General features: G+C 38.7%; 1 pseudogene across 1 annotated transcript; it reads right to left on the reverse strand.

Moving 5' to 3' along the window:
• Positions 1-15,888: 15,888 nt before the first annotated feature.
• Positions 15,889-16,493, reverse strand: LOC307111654 (ribonuclease H2 subunit C-like; annotated as a pseudogene). The gene has a single exon. The product of its transcript is annotated as a ribonuclease H2 subunit C-like (transcript).
• Between the last annotated feature and the right edge of the window lie 934 nt (positions 16,494-17,427).

Below are 17,427 nucleotides of genomic sequence, written 5' to 3' on the forward strand. Positions count from 1 at the left end.
TCCCTCATGTACAGTCATTTTGGGTGAATATATGTGTATATAATATTACCATATAATATTATATATTTATTATATATATAGTATTATATATATTTATTATATATAGTATTATAAATTCACTCACAATGGTTGCACAAGGGGTAGAATGATGAAAGAAAAGGCAAAGTCTAAGATCACTCCAGGATTTCTGATTTTTAAAATAGTTTTAATTGGCATTATTGATTACAAGTTAAGACAGATTTTATTTTTACCACTTCAGGAGTTAACTTTTTGCACTTGGATGTCGAGTGTGACTTGACATGGTTAGCATCGGTAGCAGCTCGAGAAAAAAAGCAAGCGAGTGCAAAGGGTTAAATTGCAAGTTTATGTCACTTGTTCATATTCTGCTAGAGGTTTCATGTTTTTCTTGCTTCTTTTTTTTTTGTTGTTGTTGTTAGTCCTCACTTGAAGATATTTTTCCATTGATTTTTAGGGAGAGTGGAAGAGAGAGGGAAAGACAGAGAGAAACATTGATGTGAAACACATTGATTGGTTGCCTCCTACAGGATTCCTGACCAGGACCTGGGCCAGGAAAGAGCCTGCAACCAAGGTACATGCCCTTGACCAGAATCAAACCTGGGACTCTTTGGTCTGCAGGCTGACACTCTATCCACTGAGCCAAACTGGCTAGGGTGTTCTTGCTTCTTCATGCTAACTTGTCATAGATATATATGTAAATTTAGATACATTTATGGATATAACATATATGTGTACAATGATATAGCATCTTTCTATTGAAGTAAAAAACACATAACATAAAATTCACCACCTTAGCCATTTAAGTATACAGTAAAGTTAACTATATGGACATTATTGCACAACAGATATCTAGAACTATTTTATTTTTCAGAGCTTAAATTCTATATCCATTGAAGAATTCTTTTTCTTTCCCCCTCCCTCAATACTCTGGCAACCACCATTCTACTTTGTTTCTAGAAGTTTGACTGTTTTAGATCTCTTATAATTGTGCAGTATTTGTCTTTTTGCGACTGGCTTATTTCACTTCACATCATATCCTCAAGGTTTATCCATGTTATAGTATGTGATTAGTATTTACTTCTTTTTTAAGTATAATAATTTATATATATATATATATATATATATATATCTCACATTTTCTTTATCCATTCACATGTTGATGGACATTTGGGTAGTTTCCATGTCTTAGCTATTGCAAATAATGTTGTAGTGAATATGATTATACAAATATCTCTTCAAAATTCTGTTTTTATCTATTTTTGATAAATACCCAGAAATGGGATTGCTAGATCATATATTAATTCTATTATTAATTTTCTGAGAAAACTCCATATTGTTTGCTGTAGCAGCTACATCTATTTTACATTCCCAGCAATAGTACACAAGGGTTTCAATTTTTTCACAGCTTTTGTGTTTTTAATAATTGTCATCCTAATGGGTATAAGGTGATGTCCCACTGTGGTTTTGATTTGCATTTCCCCAATGATCAATGATGTTGAGCATCCTTTCAGACTAGAGGCCCGGTGCACAAAATCTGTGTACGGGGTCGGGGAGTCCCTCAGCCTGACCTGCACCCTCGGGGGATATCCAACTGCTGGTTTAGGCCCAGGCCTGCTGCATGCACCAGTGACCATACTTTTCATACAGGTGAAAGACATCTTGCTGTTGTATGAGCAGCTACATTTTTTTGCCCTGATTATAAAAAATAGTACATAACATGATCCTTCTGAGGCAGTAGTATCATTTTCCCCATTTTATGGGTGGAAAACTGAAGCAGAGAGAAGTTAAGTAATTGACTTTGTCACACAGTTATAAGTGTCAGAATCAGGGCTGACCACAAAATGTGCAAGCCAGAGTTCATGCATGTCATCGCTGCATCATCCTGTTTTTTCAGTGTTAGAGTAGCCTTGCCAAGTTTTAATTTTTAAATCTAAGAGACTGTTCCAAATATATAGGGTAGGGTCCCTAGGCCTGGCTGGCGATCAGGGCTGATCTGTGGGGCAACCGGTGGGCAGGGCGATTGGGGTGCCCCTGTTGCCACCCGCCTTGGCTGGCACCACCCACTGGCTGGCCCTGTCCCCTGATCGCTACCACCACCAGTCATCTCCCTCTTCGGGGGGCAGATGCTCAACACAGGAGCTGCCCCTGGTCAGTGCCTGTCATAGTGACTGGTCGTTCCGCCAGTCATTCTGCTGTTCGGTCAATTTGCATATTAGGGTTTTATTATATAGGATGCTTATTGGTCATTTGTGTATCTTCTTTGGAGAAATGTCTATTTAAGTCCTTTATCTATTGTTTAAATTGGATTTTTTTTTGTCAATTATAGCAGTTTTTTTAGGTATTCTGGATATTGACCCCTTATCAGGTATAGTTTTGCAAATATTTTTTCCTGTTTTATACATTGCCTTTGCACTATACATATCGGTGCTTTGGTGTTTTTTATTTTTTGCTGCACAGAAGTTTTAAAGTTTGATGTAGTCTCATTTGTCTGTTTTTTGCTCTTTTTGCCTGTGTTTTGGTGTCATTGCCAATTTCAATGTTCTGAAGCTTTCTAAGAGTTTAATAGTTTCAGGTCTCACATTTCATCTATTTTGAGTTAGTTTTTGTATAAGGTATAAAGTAAAGGTCCTTTTTTTTTCCTTTTGCATGTGGATATCCAGTGTTTCTGACCTCATTTGTGGGAAAGAGTGTCCTTTCCCCACTGGGTAGGCTTGGCATCTTTTTGAAAGGTCATTTGCCCATACACATGAGGCTTTATTTCTGGTTTCTCTATTCTGTTCTATTGGTCTATATGTCTGTCTTTATGCCAGCATATATTGTCTTAATTATTGTATCTTTGTAATATGTTTTGAAATCAGGATGTGTGAAGCCTCCAGCTTTGCTTTTCTTTATCTAGATTATTTTGACTATTCAGGGGCCTCTGATATTCCATATGCATTTCAGGATGTTTTGTTCTGTACAGAATATTACTGGGATTTTGATAGTAGTTGCATTGAATCTGTAGATCATCTTGGGTAATATAGGTATTTTGATAGTATTAAATCTTCCAATCCATAAACATGTTTCTTTCCATTATTTGTGTCTTCTTTTCTTTTTTTTCACCAATATTTTATAGTTTCAATATATAAGATCTTTGCTTCCAGTTTATTCCTAAATATTTTATTCCTTTTGATGTCTAGCTAATTTTTAAAAAGTTTTCTTTCCAAATTGTTTATTATTTGTTTATAGAAATGCAACTGGTTTTTAATGTTGATTTTGTATCCTGCATCTTTGCTGAATTTTTTATTAGTTCTAACAGGTTTTTGTGTAGAATATTACTAGTATTTTCTACATACATATAGAATCTTTTCATCTGTGAATAGACAATATTACTTCTTCCTTTCCTATTTGAATGTCTTTGTTTATTTTTCTTGCCTGATTGCTCTGGCTAGGACTTCCAGTACCATGCTGCATGGAAGTGGCAAGAAGATGAATCCTTGCTTTGTTTGTGATCTCAGAGAAAAGCTTTCACTTCTTTACCATTGTGTGTGATGTTAGCTGTGAGTTTTATATATATAGCTTATTGTGTTGAGGTAATTTCACTCTGTTCTTCGCTTTTGATGTTTTTCTCATGAAAGGGTGCTGAAGTTTGTCAAATGCTTTTTTCTGCATTACTTTAGATGATCATGTGGTTTATTTCTTCATTCTGTTAATATGATGTATTACATTGATTAGTTGAGTTTCATATGTTGAACCATCCATATTGATCTGTAGTTTTCTTTTTTGTGATATCTGTCTAATTTTAGTATCAGGGTAATAATACTGGAAGTGGCACCTTCTCTTCAATTTTTTAAAAGAGTTTCAGATGATGACTTTACTGTTGAATTCTACCAGAAATTTAAAGAAAAATTAACACTCATCATCTCAAACTCTTTCAACAACAAACAAAACAAATGTGTGTCAGATTTTTTAAAATTTCTTCATGATTCAGTCTTAGTATGTTGTATGTTTCTAGAAATTTATTAATTTATTTTAGGTTATCCAACTTGATAACATAATTGTGAATAGTTGACTCTTATGACCTTTTCATTTCTATAGCATCAGTTGTAATGTTTCCTCTTTGATTTCTGTTTTTTGTTATGGGTCTTTCTTTTTGCCTTGATGTCTAGCTAAAGGTTTCATGATTTTGTTTATCTTTTTTTTATTATTAACTCTTCATGTCATGGATTTTTTGCTATCTTTTTCATTATTTAATTTATTTCTGCCCTAATATTTATCATTTCCTTTCTTCTGCTAACTTTGCGTTTAATTTGTTCTTCTTTTTCTAGTTCTTTGTGAAAGAAAGTTTTACAGCAATAGATAAAAGGTAATGAAATAGGATTAATTTGATAATTTTTATTGTCTATGGGAAGTGAGAATGATACAAGTTAAATCACAAATTAATGAGAAAGGGAAGAATAATTCAATAAATGGCTCTGGGGCAATGGATTAACTATTAGGGAAAAATCAAATGATACCTTTACCTAAATTACAGAACAAAACAAATCCCAACTGGATTAAAGAGTTCAGTGCAAAAAGTAACTTCCAAAGAAAAATTTTTATGAAAAGAAAACAAAATTAAGAATGTAGCCAATGTTATTTTTATTTAATGTTGTTCTAGAAACCCTATCCAATGAACCTGAAATGAAGTTGAATGTTGGAAAAGAGGAGATAAAATATGGGCTTTGGGTGATGATGATGTGTCGATGTAGGTTCATCAATTGTAACAAATGTTTCACTCTGGTGGGAGATATTAATAATGGGGAGGCATTTATGTGTGGGGACAGGGCGCATATGAGAAATCTCTGTACCTTCCTCTTAATTTTGCTGTGAACCAAAACTGCTCTCAAACAATAAAGTCTTTAAAAAAATTTCCAGGCAATTACCAAACAACATAAAGCTCACACTCTTCTTCAGCCCTTTTATCTTTTTATTGGCAAATTTATTTTCTTTAGCCTCTGTAATTGTGTGTCTATCATCTATCATGAGCCTGATCAGCTTATCTAGCTTCAGGGCTTTCCTATTAACAGATTCATTAGCCCCAAGTAAAATACATGACGGGTCCCAGTCTGCTTTCCTAGGTTTGTAGTGGACTGGAGAGATGATTGTTCTAAGGTTCAGATGCAGTAGGCTCTACATCAGTGTTTCTAATATTAAGCTGTGTAACCCTGGATGATTTGTTTATTTTCTAAATATAGTTAAAACTATCATAATAGACATCTATAATTTATAAATTAGATTGCATGTTATTTTTAAAACCATAAAGTCTTGTAAACACACACACACACACACACACACACACACACACACACACACACCACACTATTAGAAATAGTTTGCTCAGATACCATTTTGCCAAATAAATATTCCTAGCTGATTTCTGAAAAGATTTATGCAAACGTTTTCAATAACATTTAAAATTTCCTGGGAGTTGAGGAAAATCACTGCCTAGAAACATGTTCTATTTGTAATATTTGGGGTTAAGGTGAAAACTAATGGCTAAATAGGCGAGTCCATTCCATTCCTTTCATTAGGATTTTAGGATTGTCTAATTGTGTGGTTTTCATGAGATCTCTGGTATCTCTGGGATTGCTACTTAATGGTTGAGCTTAGTTTCAAAGATGCTGGAATTTGATGAGTAGCTGAATTAAACAGGGACTTAGTGGGGCCCTTCTGTGTGCCTGTGTATTTCCAACACTTTAGAGAAAAGAATGCAGGGATGGCTGCATTTGCTTGTGGCAGGGTGATCTTTAATAAATAAATGGTTGAGAAGATCAAGAAAATCCAGCTACAACTAGGAGTGCATGTGTGCTTACCAGCAGAGGATTAAAAAACAATTTCACAACCTGCTAAATAAAGTACAGCTAATCTATAAAGATTTCACGCAGGCCTTCCCTTTCTAAGGCCACATTTATTTCTCAAAGGTAGGGGTCACCACACTCCCGCTTTCTTAGCAGTGGTTCATGTGGAAGAAGAAATATATGTGGCGGCTTAAAGTTTTAGAGCCAAACGTACATTTTAGCTCTGCCAAATACAAGCTCTATAAACTTGAGCAAGTTACTTAACCACTCTGATTCTTGATTTACTCATCCATAAAATGAGAAGCATATTAATATTACCTTCCTCAGGGACAGTTTGGAGGATTAAAGGAGATAAAGTGTATGTTTTGATCATTGCATTGATCACAAAAATGGTGGTACTAGCAATGTAACACTGCCTACCTAAACATCTACTAGTACATTTTCCATGGCGCATAGTATGCGTTCAATAAATATTTGCTGAATGAATGAAATCTAATAACTGTTTCCTCTCCTTGCCTCTTAAGATGAAAGGCTGATAATGGTTCCTCAATGCTACTACCCCTAGGGAATTGTCCTAGTCTGACATGTTTCCTTAAACTCTGTTCCCACTTTTTAAACACTCCTCAGTTTGCCCTGTTTTCTGTCAGGGCTGTCTGGTAAAGGGACTCTACAACTTTCTTTCTTTCTTTCTTTTTAAATGTAGTTGCAAAGCTTATAGTAATTCTGTAATTTACAGAAATGTAGACTGAAGACCTCAGGGCAAATCATTCCCCACCTCTGGGAAACTCACCTGAAAGGGACTCCAGCTGGTTTGCAAAGGCAAAAGGAAGACTTTATGCTGTGAGGCATCCTCACATTATCTAAAATACCCAAATTGGGGAGGGCGTTAAATGTTTTACGATAGGGAATTAGTTGAATACATTATGGTACATCCTGTGATGAAGTATCAGAAGTCACAAAATTATGTCACGTTTTCAACGTTAAATAAATTATGGAAATTCAGAGAGAAAGCATGAGGGTGTTTTCCCTTTCACCCAGAAAGACAGAGCTGTAGCAAATTTCAGGGGAGTCCAAGGTACTGAGCACACAGGTAAGGATGTTCCTGTGTTGCAATGCTGATTCTGAGTTCTGAAAACCCAGAATAGGTGAGAGGAAGAGGAGAAACTGCTGCTAGACCAGGAAATCTCTCTGTCTAGTCACTCTGCATGTGAGATGAAGAAAGACTTCCAAAATGAATGACGTGGGTAGCATGAGTATTTGCAATATCTGTAAGCCCATTTACGTTCAGCCCGTTTCTATTAGGATCTCTAGGCACCAGAGATACAAAGATAGAAATACTTGATGACAAAGACAATACTTGATGAAAAAAAAGGGCAAGGACTTTACTCACTGAAAAATTTGCAACACTATATGTTTAAAATGTATTCTTCTTGTATGTTTAGTGCCTGTCTCCTCTCCTAACATGTCCACTCTATGAGGACAGAGATCTATGTCTATTTTGTTTACTACTATGTCCCCCAGAAGGGGGATTGCTGGATCATATGGCAGTTCTATTAATTTTTTTAGGGACCTTCATACTTTTTTCTGTAGTGGCTGTACCAATTTATATTCTTATCAACAATGCACAGGGGTTCTCTTTTCTCCACATCCTGGCCAGCATTTGTTATCTCTTGTCTTTTTGATAATACCATTCTAACAGGTGTAAGATGGTTTTGATTTGTTTCCCTGATGATTGGAGATGTTGATCACCTTTTCATGTCAAGGACTTTTATTCTTTGTTTTCTCCTAGGAATTTTACAGTATCAGGTCTTATGTTTAAGTCCTTTATCAATTTCAATTAATTTTTGTGAATGGCACAAGATAGGGGTCCAATTTCATTCTTTTACATGTGGAAGTTTAGTTTTCCTAGTGTCATTTATTGAAGAGACTATTTTTCCCCACTGAATATTCTTGGCTCTCTTGCCAAATATTAATTTACTGTTTATTTAAAGGTTTATTTCTCGGCTCCTGATTCTGTCCCATGGGTCTACGTACCTGTTTTTATTCCAGTGCCGTTTTGATTACTATAGCTTTGTAATATAGTTTGAAATCAGAAAATGTGATGCTTCCAGCTTTGTCCTTTCTTAAAGATTGCTTCAGCTATTTGGGTTATTTGTGGTTCTATATAAATTTTAGTATTTTTTTATTTTTGTAGAAAATGCTATCAGAATTTTTATAGGGATTGCATTGAATCTATAAATGGCTTTGAGTAGTATGGACATTTTAACAATACTAAATCTTCTGATACATGAACACAGGATATATTTTAATTTATTTTTATATTCTTCAATTTCTTTTGTCAGTTTCTTATAGCTTTTGGTGTAGATAGGTCTTTTACTTCCTTGGTTAAATTTATTTCTAAGTTTTTTATTGTTTTTGATACTATTGTTAATGGGATTGTTTTCCCTATTTTTTTTCAGATATTTTGTGTTAGTGTATGGAAATGCAAGTGATTTAAAATTTTTAAAAAATATTTTTATTGATTTAAGAGAGGGAGAGAAAGAGAGAAACATCAATGATGACAGCGAATCATTGATTGGCTACATCCTGCACAACCCACACTGGGGATCTAGGCCGAAACCCAGGCATGTGCCCTGACCAGGAATCAAACTGTGACCTCCTGGTTTATAGGTCAACACTCAACACCTGAGCCACATCGACTGGGCACAAGTGATTTTTATATGTTGATTTACTATCCTGAAATTTTACTGAATTAGTTTATTAAGTCTAACAGGTTTTTTGGTGGAATTTTAAAGATTTTCTCTATATAAGATCATGTCATCAGCAAACAGAGACAATTTTACTTCTTCCTTTCTGAGTTGGATACCTTTTATATTTTTTTCTCTAGTCTACTTGCTCTGACAATAGCAGGAAAGTTTCAACCTTTCACTGTTGAGTATGATGTTAGCTGTCGGTTTACATGGAAGCTAACATCCTTCTATATCAACTTGTTAGAGGGGTTTTTTGGGTGTGTTTTTTAAGTCATGAAAGGATTTTGAATTTTGTCAAATGCTTTTTCTGCCTCTTTGTGATAATCATATGACTTTGTCTTTCATTCTACTCATTTTTCTTATCACGTTTATTGATTTATGTAGTTGAACCATCCTTGTATCTCAGGACTGAGTCCCACTTGATCATGGTGTATGATTCTTTATTGGGCTGTTGAATTCAGTTTGCTAGTATTTTGTTGAGAATCTTTATATCTATATTCATCAGGGATATTGGCCTGCAGTTTTTTTTCTTATAGTATCCTTGTTTGGCTATTTTACTAGGGTAATGCTGGCCTCATAAAATGAGTTTGAGAATGGCCCCTTTTCTTCGAAAAATTTTAAGAGTTTGAGAAGGATTGGTAATAATCCTTCTTTAAATGTGTAGTAGCATTCACCTGAGAAGCCATCTGGTCCTAGGTTTTTCTTTGTCAATAGGTTTTTTATTGAGTCAGTTTCCTGACTAGTAATTTGCCTTTTCAGATCTTCTGTTCTTCATAATTTAGATTTAGTAGGTTTTATATTTCTAGGAATTTATCCATTTCTTCTAGGTTGTCCAATTTTTTTATATAATTGTTCATAATAATTTCTTATGATCCTTTGTATTTCCGTGGAATCACTTGTAATGTCTCCTTTTTTCGAAGTGCTGTATTGAAGTCCCCTACTATTATTGTATTGCTACCAATTATTCTATTCAAATCTGTTAGTATTTGCTTAATATATTTAGGTGCACCAATGTTGAGTGCATATATATTTACAATTAATCTCTTCAAGATCCAGATTTCATTTCCTTTTAAATATATACCCAGAAGGGATTGTGTTAAATCTTTAGATTACTTTGGAGAATATTGCCGTCTTAACAAAATTATGTCTTCTAATAAATGAACATAAATGTCTTTTCATTTATCTAGGAATTCTTTAATTTCAGTAACATTTCATACTTTTCAGAGTACAAGTTTTATACCTTTTATTAAAATTTATTCCTAAGAGTTTTATTATTCTTGATACTATTGTAAATGGAACTGCTTTTTTTAGTTATTCCTAATGTATAGAACTAAAATTATAGAACCTTGTTGAACTAGTTCTAATGGTTTTATGGTGGATTTCTTAAGAATTTTTATATACAAAAACATGTTAGCTACAAACAGATAGTTTTACTTCTTTCTTTCATACCTGGATGACTTATAGTGTGTGTTTGTGTGTGTGTGTGTGTGTGTGTGTGTGTGTGTGTGTGTGTGTATGCACACATGACTAGATTACCCTCTAGAACCAAGTTGAATAAAAATGGTGAGAGTGGACCTTCTTGTCTTGTTATTGATATCTGGGGGAAAGAATTTAGCTTTTACCACTCAGTGTGATATTTACTGGGTGTTTTTCATATATGCTCTTTATCAGATTGATCAAGGTCCCAATATTCCATGTTTGTTGATTTTTTTTTATCATGAAAGGTTGTTAGATTTTATAAAATCTTTTTCTGATTCTATTGAGACGATCATATGGTTGGAGGTGGGAACAGGGGTCCACAGCTATTGGAGTGACACCTGTGCTTTATGAATGAGGCTTTGGGTAGGGGCATTAGTCTCTGGTCTCCTTGGCTTACCTCTCCTGGCATAAAACTTCCATCCTATGAGCAAGCTGTGGTGGGCGTCAATTGGGCCATTATTCTCTTCTTCCTACACAGTGAAGTTCCCTATGAGTAGGGACTAAGTGAAAGAAGGGAGCCCCAGATCTCACAGCTGCTCTTGCCTGAAATACAGCCTGCAACAGGAAGCCTGGGCTTGGGGTGGGGATGAGAATTTCTTGCGGCTTGCTCCTCCTGAGCTGATACCATAGCACTCGGTTTGGAGCTAGGGAAGAGGCAGCCTGTGCTCCTGGCTTCACCTGCCCATCGTAGAGCTTCCATCATGCCGAGCTGGGGGACAGAGAAAGCAGCAGACCATGGCCCAAATGGCACAGACTCCCACTCTTCCTATGAAGATACTAGATTTTCTTAAATAAATATTTCTCCATTTCCATATGCCCTTAAGACAATTTCAGGGACTTAAAAGTATTTTAAATAGTTTTCACCAGTTATAATATTTAAAAAATATATACATTTTTATTAATTTCAGAGAGGAAAGGAGAGGGAGAGGGAGATAGAAACATCAATGATGAGAAAGAATCATTGATTGGCTGCCTCCTGCAGGCCCCTACTGGGGATCGAGCCCGTAACCCAGGCATGTGCCCTGACTGGGAATCGAACTGTGACCTCCTGGCCCATAGGTTGATGCTCAACCACTGAGCCATGCTGGCCAGGCACCAGTTATAATTGTTTTGCTGAGGAGAGAGTCTGCAGAGCTTCTCACATAGCCATTCTAAGAATCCTAATAACCTTGTGTTAAGAAAGATGTTGACACATGTTTCAAATTTCAGATGTTCACAAAGATGTAGGAGGAGAAAATGCCAACAAAGGCAATCATAAAGAAGCTAATTACATGGGAAAATTGTGGAGGATTGCAGACGCTCACTTTACATTGTATTTCTACAATGCGTGGTCTCATTTCATTAACACTTCTTGATTATTCAAGAAGCCTTGGGGTATCATAAGACCAGATTGCTATAATAACATCAACCAACATTTGTGTGTCACTTAAGGGTGTTGGTCTTTTCATTTACATAATCTCATGGCTGCTGTATGACACTGAACTTGTTCATGGTGGAGTCTTTCAGGCTTTGTTATCTCTGCCTCTGCTTTGCATACAGTATTGAGAAGAGTGAAATTAAACCCTGTTGGAGAAGAAATGATTGGGTCTTCATTCATTCATTTTTATTTTATAAAGCAAATGGTTTATTAATATTAGTTAGAGGCATATAATGTGCACAGCATTGCATGTGACTGCATGTATGATTTGCTCATACTGTACTTTGTTTCATAAAGAATGTAAGGCACCTTTAAGAAATCTGTATAGCAAGATAAAGTAAATAAAAACAAGAAACAAAAAGACACAAAGGGAAATATCAGTGTAAAAAGGTAACATAGCATTCCTGGGACTGTCCTGTTCATAGCATTGAAAATCCTACATCCAGGAAACCCATGAGTTTCAGGCCAACTGAGATGGTTGGCCATCTTAATGATACCAGCAAACCATTGTTTTCCATATACTGAGCCCTGTTCTAAGCACTTGACATTTACTATCTAATTTTTTCCTCACGACAACTCTTTTGAGGTAAGTTACTATTTTCACTACCATTTTACAAGAGAAACTGAAGCACAAAGAGGTTAAGTAAACCTGTCTAAAGTCACACATATATTAAATTGTGGGGTTGGGGTTCAAAGCCAGGACCCCCAGATCTAGAGCTGAGGTTCTTTACTGCAAGCCATAAAATGCATGCAAGGCCCTATGCAGGTGCTATAAATTCGGTTCTAAGTTTCCTAGTAGGTCTAAGTGAAGAGGAAGATACATGATCGGTTACAAAATTTGCATTACCCACAAAATAAACAATTATCAGGAGCACAGTTATCTCTAGTCCTAAGGCCATTCATTAACTCGGTAAATATTTAATGAGTGCTTACTATGGAGAGACATAGTTCTAGGTGCTGGGGATACGACAGTGAACAAAACAAATGGAACCTCTGCCCCTGTAGGCCTCCCATTCCAGGGAGATATTCATTAGAAGGAGATAGATGCTATAGAAAAAGGAAATCAGGGTACAGAAGATGGGAGCTTCTGGGGAAAGGGGGAACTACAATTTCAAACAGGGTAGCAAGGGTAGTGATTAGAAGATACTTGAGAAAAGTCTTGAAGGGCAAAAGAGAGTGAGTATCTGGGGATGGATGGAGGTAACAGAGGGACAAAGTCTCTCAGTTGGGAGGGGCCTGAGGAGTCTGAGGCACACTGAGCAGTGTAAGGCAAGGAACAAAGTGAGATAAGACAAATTCAGGTCTTTTTTTTGTCATCGTACAGACTTTTGGTATTTACTCTGAATGAAATGTGAGCTTCACAAAAAGCAAAGGTGCTTCTTATAACATTTCTCCACATTGGCCAAAGGCAACACTTCAAAATACTGCCAAAGGAGTATTTTAGCAACTCCAGTGTGCTGCACCTTAGGGATCTGGCTTCCAGGTGCCCTAGTTTAACCTCGGGGTGCTATTTATATGCCCGTGAAGGGATGTTCTCTATACATTCAGGTCATCCTCCATTGATTTTCCTTTTCTTCCTAATCAGACTTTAAAGGCTGGACAGTAGTTGTTTTTGCTTATTTGGCAAGTACCAGGAATGCTGCTGCCGTGAGTTGCAAATTTGGAATACAGCCATATCAGCTACACTGGAATGGCACTGTGGTCGGTTTAAAAGAAGAGCATGATATGGTCCCTAATCTCAAGTAGTTTGTCATCTGGAGAAAGAGATAAGATGGGTACACGCATTTGCAACACTATGAGGAGGCAGCGTGTGATACCAACAAAAGTAGCTAAGATTCCTTGGATAACAAGACTGAACTGTTGCTCTTTGTGGCTCATAACCTTCTCCCTTCCAATCGATGGCAACTCCATCTCTCCAGTTGCTCAGGCTGAATGACTTGACTCTCTCAGGAAATGCAGTTAGGTTTGCTTTTAAAGTGCATTCCAAATCCAACCACTTCTCACCACCTCCATGGCTAGTCTCCTTTTACTTTTTCTCCCTCTCCCCTAAACCCCAAATCCTAGCTAGAGCCTCCATCATCTCTCACCTGAGACGCAGCAGTAACAACAGGTGTCCTTGACTTTACCTTTCTCTCCTGTAATCTATTCCCAACAGAGAGCCAGAGTTATTTCTTTAAAATGTAAGTGAGATCATGCCTCTCCTTCATCCCAAATCCTGCCGCAGTTCTCCATCTCACTCAGAGTGAAAGCTGAAGCTGAGAGTGGCCTCCAAGGCCCCAAGTGATCAGACCCTCTCACTGCTCTGACTTTATCTCCTACCATTCTCCTCTGACTCCTTCTCATCACACTGCCCCCTTGCCTTCGGGCCTGGGTTGGAGCTTGGAATATTCTCCCCCTGGCCATCCATTCAACTCTTCCATCAGCTCCTTGGAGTCTTTGCTTCATTTCTATCTTGTTGAGGTGTCTCCATTCCTATTCAACAGTACAACTTTCCCTCCTTCCATCTCAGCCCTCTGGTTTCCTCACCTTGCACTACTTTTCCTCCCTTTTCCCTCTTGTTTTATATCACTTATCATTGTCTAACACACTCTAACATTTCTCCTAACACACTCTAACATTTCTCCATTTAATCTGTTTGTGGTTCATTGGTGATCTCCCTCACTGGAAGATAAGATTCATGACATTCTTGGTCTGTCTTGTTGAGTGCCTAGAGCAGTGTCTGGCACATAGTTGGTTCAGTATCTGTTGAATAAATACACGAGCACTGGATATGTGGCAGGTACAGTCACACTAACCACTTTACATGGATTATTGGATTAAGTCTTCATAAAACCATCACAAAGTGTTATTACCATTCTCATTTTACTGATAAGAAAACAGGAGCATAGAAAGCTTAAGTAAGTTGCCCAAGGTCACACAGCTAATATGTGGTAGAGCTGGGATTTGAACCAAGTGAAGCACAGTGAGAGACTTACCAAAGAGAGACTCTCCACTCCCCACGCTGGGACAATGGCAAAGGACTTCAACTTCCAGGGACCTTTTCAGTGGGACCCTGAAAGGGAGGAAAGTTTATTGGATAATTGGTTTGAACATGTTGGGGTATAGGCTCCTGAAGTGTGGTTTGCTGATTGCTTTTAAGATTCATTGCTCCAGGAATAGTTAATAACCTCCTGGTGCTTTATTTCAATTAACGATTGAAAGAAAGGCCGGGACAAAAAAATGGGGGCTGGCTTTTAGAGAGTTCTTACTCTTTGGTTTAACAAAACATGTTTTTATATCTTCCATTCCGGGCCAGGTAATCTTTTACAACTAAAGCAAGATGCTGACATGATGTGCCACATGGCTGCCCCTGAGTTCTATGCCGGCATATGCAGATGCCATTAGAAAAGGCACATTGATTATGCTGTGTCCTCTCAGTAAGATGGCCTCAAAGCTAAGCAAGGAGTGGGGTCATTGTAAGGGTGTCTAGGACACTTGTTTAGTCTAAGGGACATTAAACCTCCACTGCAATAGGCTGAAGAAATATGCATTGCTTCTGCAGAGGCAGGCCTTGATTTCTTGTGGAAATAACAAAACAAGAAGAGAAAGAACCCCTCCTGGTAAGTGCTTCCTATTTCTGTCAAGTATTTTTATGACTCAGCATGGAATCAGTCAGCAAACAGTTAGAAGTCTGGTTCAACTGAAATTCCAAAACTAAATAATGCATTGCAGAGTGTCATTTACTGGAAATGATAGATTTTTGTATTTTCTGAGTTTTATAACCCTCAATATACTTCCTCAGATGTTTCCTCATTTGGAAACCAGAAAGAACACTAGAGATAAAATGGACAGAAATGTTTTGGCATTCTTACTCCCCTAGAACGTCAGGTCTGTTTCAGTTAGTGGAAATGGCCAAATAAGTAAATCAATCAGTTTTGTATACACTCATTGTTTAAAAAATTCCATTTTCGCCCTGACTGGTTTGGCTCAGTGGATAGAGCGTTGGCCTGCGGACTGAAGGGTCCCAGGTTCGATTCCAGTCAAGGGCATGTACTTGGGTTGTGGGCACATCCCCAGTGGGAGGTGTGCAGGAGGCAGCTGATCGATGTTTCTCTCTCATCGATGTTTCTAACACTCTCTCCCTCTCCCTTCCTCTCTGTAAAAAATCAATAAAATATATTTTTTTAAAAATTCCATTTTCTTTCATCTTTACTAAATAATTATATATATATATATATACTAGAGGCCCAGTGCATGATTGAATCATGCACGTGTAGGGTCCCCTACACGCTTTCGCTTTTCACGGTGGAGCTGGGTGCCTGTCCACTCATGCACCAGGCCTTTCAGAAGCCTCCGGCTTGGTGGAGGCTTCTGAAAGGCCTGGTGCCGGAGCAGACAGGCACCCAGGTCCCCCACTTTTGTTTTTTTGTTTTTGTTTTTGTTTTTGCTGTGAAAGAGCTCATTTATTGGGGTGGTGGACTCAGTGGATCCAAAGTGGAGAGCTGGTGAAGGGATCGGTGGCTTCCAGTTTCAAGCGCTGGTTCTCAGTCCTGCGGCACCTGTTTATGGATCGCTTCGGCGAGGCTGGGCCAGGTCAGGGCTGCATGCACTTTGGCATCCGGGCCAGGGATGCTCTCCAGGCCCTACAGGGTGAAGCGGCTGAAACTGGCGGAGGCACGAATAAAGCGGTCGAAGTCCCACTCCAGCGCCTCCAGGGGTTCCACCAGCTCCTGCTCCTCCTTGTCGGATCCCGCTGAAAAGTCCTGCTTCCCCACCGACTTCTCTTTCATCACCATCACGTATCCCAGCAGCCCAGGCGGCACCTCCACCTCCTCGCCCCTCAGACTGCGGCCCCGAAACGACACTTGGAGTCCATCGGGACCCTGACGGATGGCTGGGGTGAAAAAGCGCCCCACAGGGGCGGCCGGTTAACCCGGACTTCACAGGGCAGGAGGTGCAGTGTGTGCGCAGAGTGACGGGGCGTAGGTGGATGCGGTGCTTCTCCATGTCTTCCTCGTCGCTGCTCTCCATCCTCTGCTGGGTTTCCGTGGTTTCCGTGGCTTGCTGACTGAGGCCAGAGCTCGCTCCCCCACTTTTGATGATCCGCGGCCGCTGAGGGGGTCTCCCCTGCTGTTGAGAGGCGCAGGGGGTGGGACCCCCTCAGCGGCCTGGATCTGGCCGTTGAGAGGCACAGGGCAGCGTAGCCCCGCTCAGTGGCAGCAGATCCGTGCCTCTCAATGGCCGGATAGGCCACCCTGAGTCCCGCCCCCCAGCCTCCGCCGCCCAATCGTGGGCGTAGCGGAGTGATGGTAATTTACATGGTACGCTATTATTAGATAGGATATATACACACACACACACACACACACACACACACACACACACACACTAGAGGCTCATTGCACAATATTTGTGCAAGAATAGGCCTTCCTTCCCCTGGCTTCACTCCCAGCCACCCGGGAGCCAGCAAGTCCTTGCTTCTGTCTGGAGCACCACTCTTGTAGCTCCCTCTGCTGCCCCCACTCCCCCTCATAGCAGATGTCCCGCCCCTCCCCGCCACTCCGCACCTGCATATGCAAATTAACCCACCATCTTTGTTGGGTTAATTTGCATACTCACTCTGATTGGCTGTGGGCGTAGGCGGGGTATGGTCAATTTACATGTTTGTCTATTATTAGGTAAGATATATTTAGAGAGCACCAAATTATTAGCCAGCCCAGCCTACCCTGTGTCTCAGCTTGTCCCTGTGTGACCCCCAGGTAATAATCACTGTCTCTAATAGTGATAACCACTAACACTTGTTTAAGTAGTTACTATGTGGTAGGTATTGCTCCAAATACACATACAATGTATTGATAATGGAGAAGTATATGCATTTATAGGGCCAGGGAGGATATGAGATATCTCTATATCTTCCCCTCAATTTTGTTGTAAACATAAAACTTCTCTTAAAAAATAAAGTCTT

This window comes from Cnephaeus nilssonii (genome assembly GCF_951640355.1).
Source record: "Cnephaeus nilssonii genome assembly, chromosome: 15".
In the NCBI taxonomy this organism is placed as follows: domain Eukaryota; kingdom Metazoa; phylum Chordata; class Mammalia; order Chiroptera; family Vespertilionidae; genus Cnephaeus; species Cnephaeus nilssonii.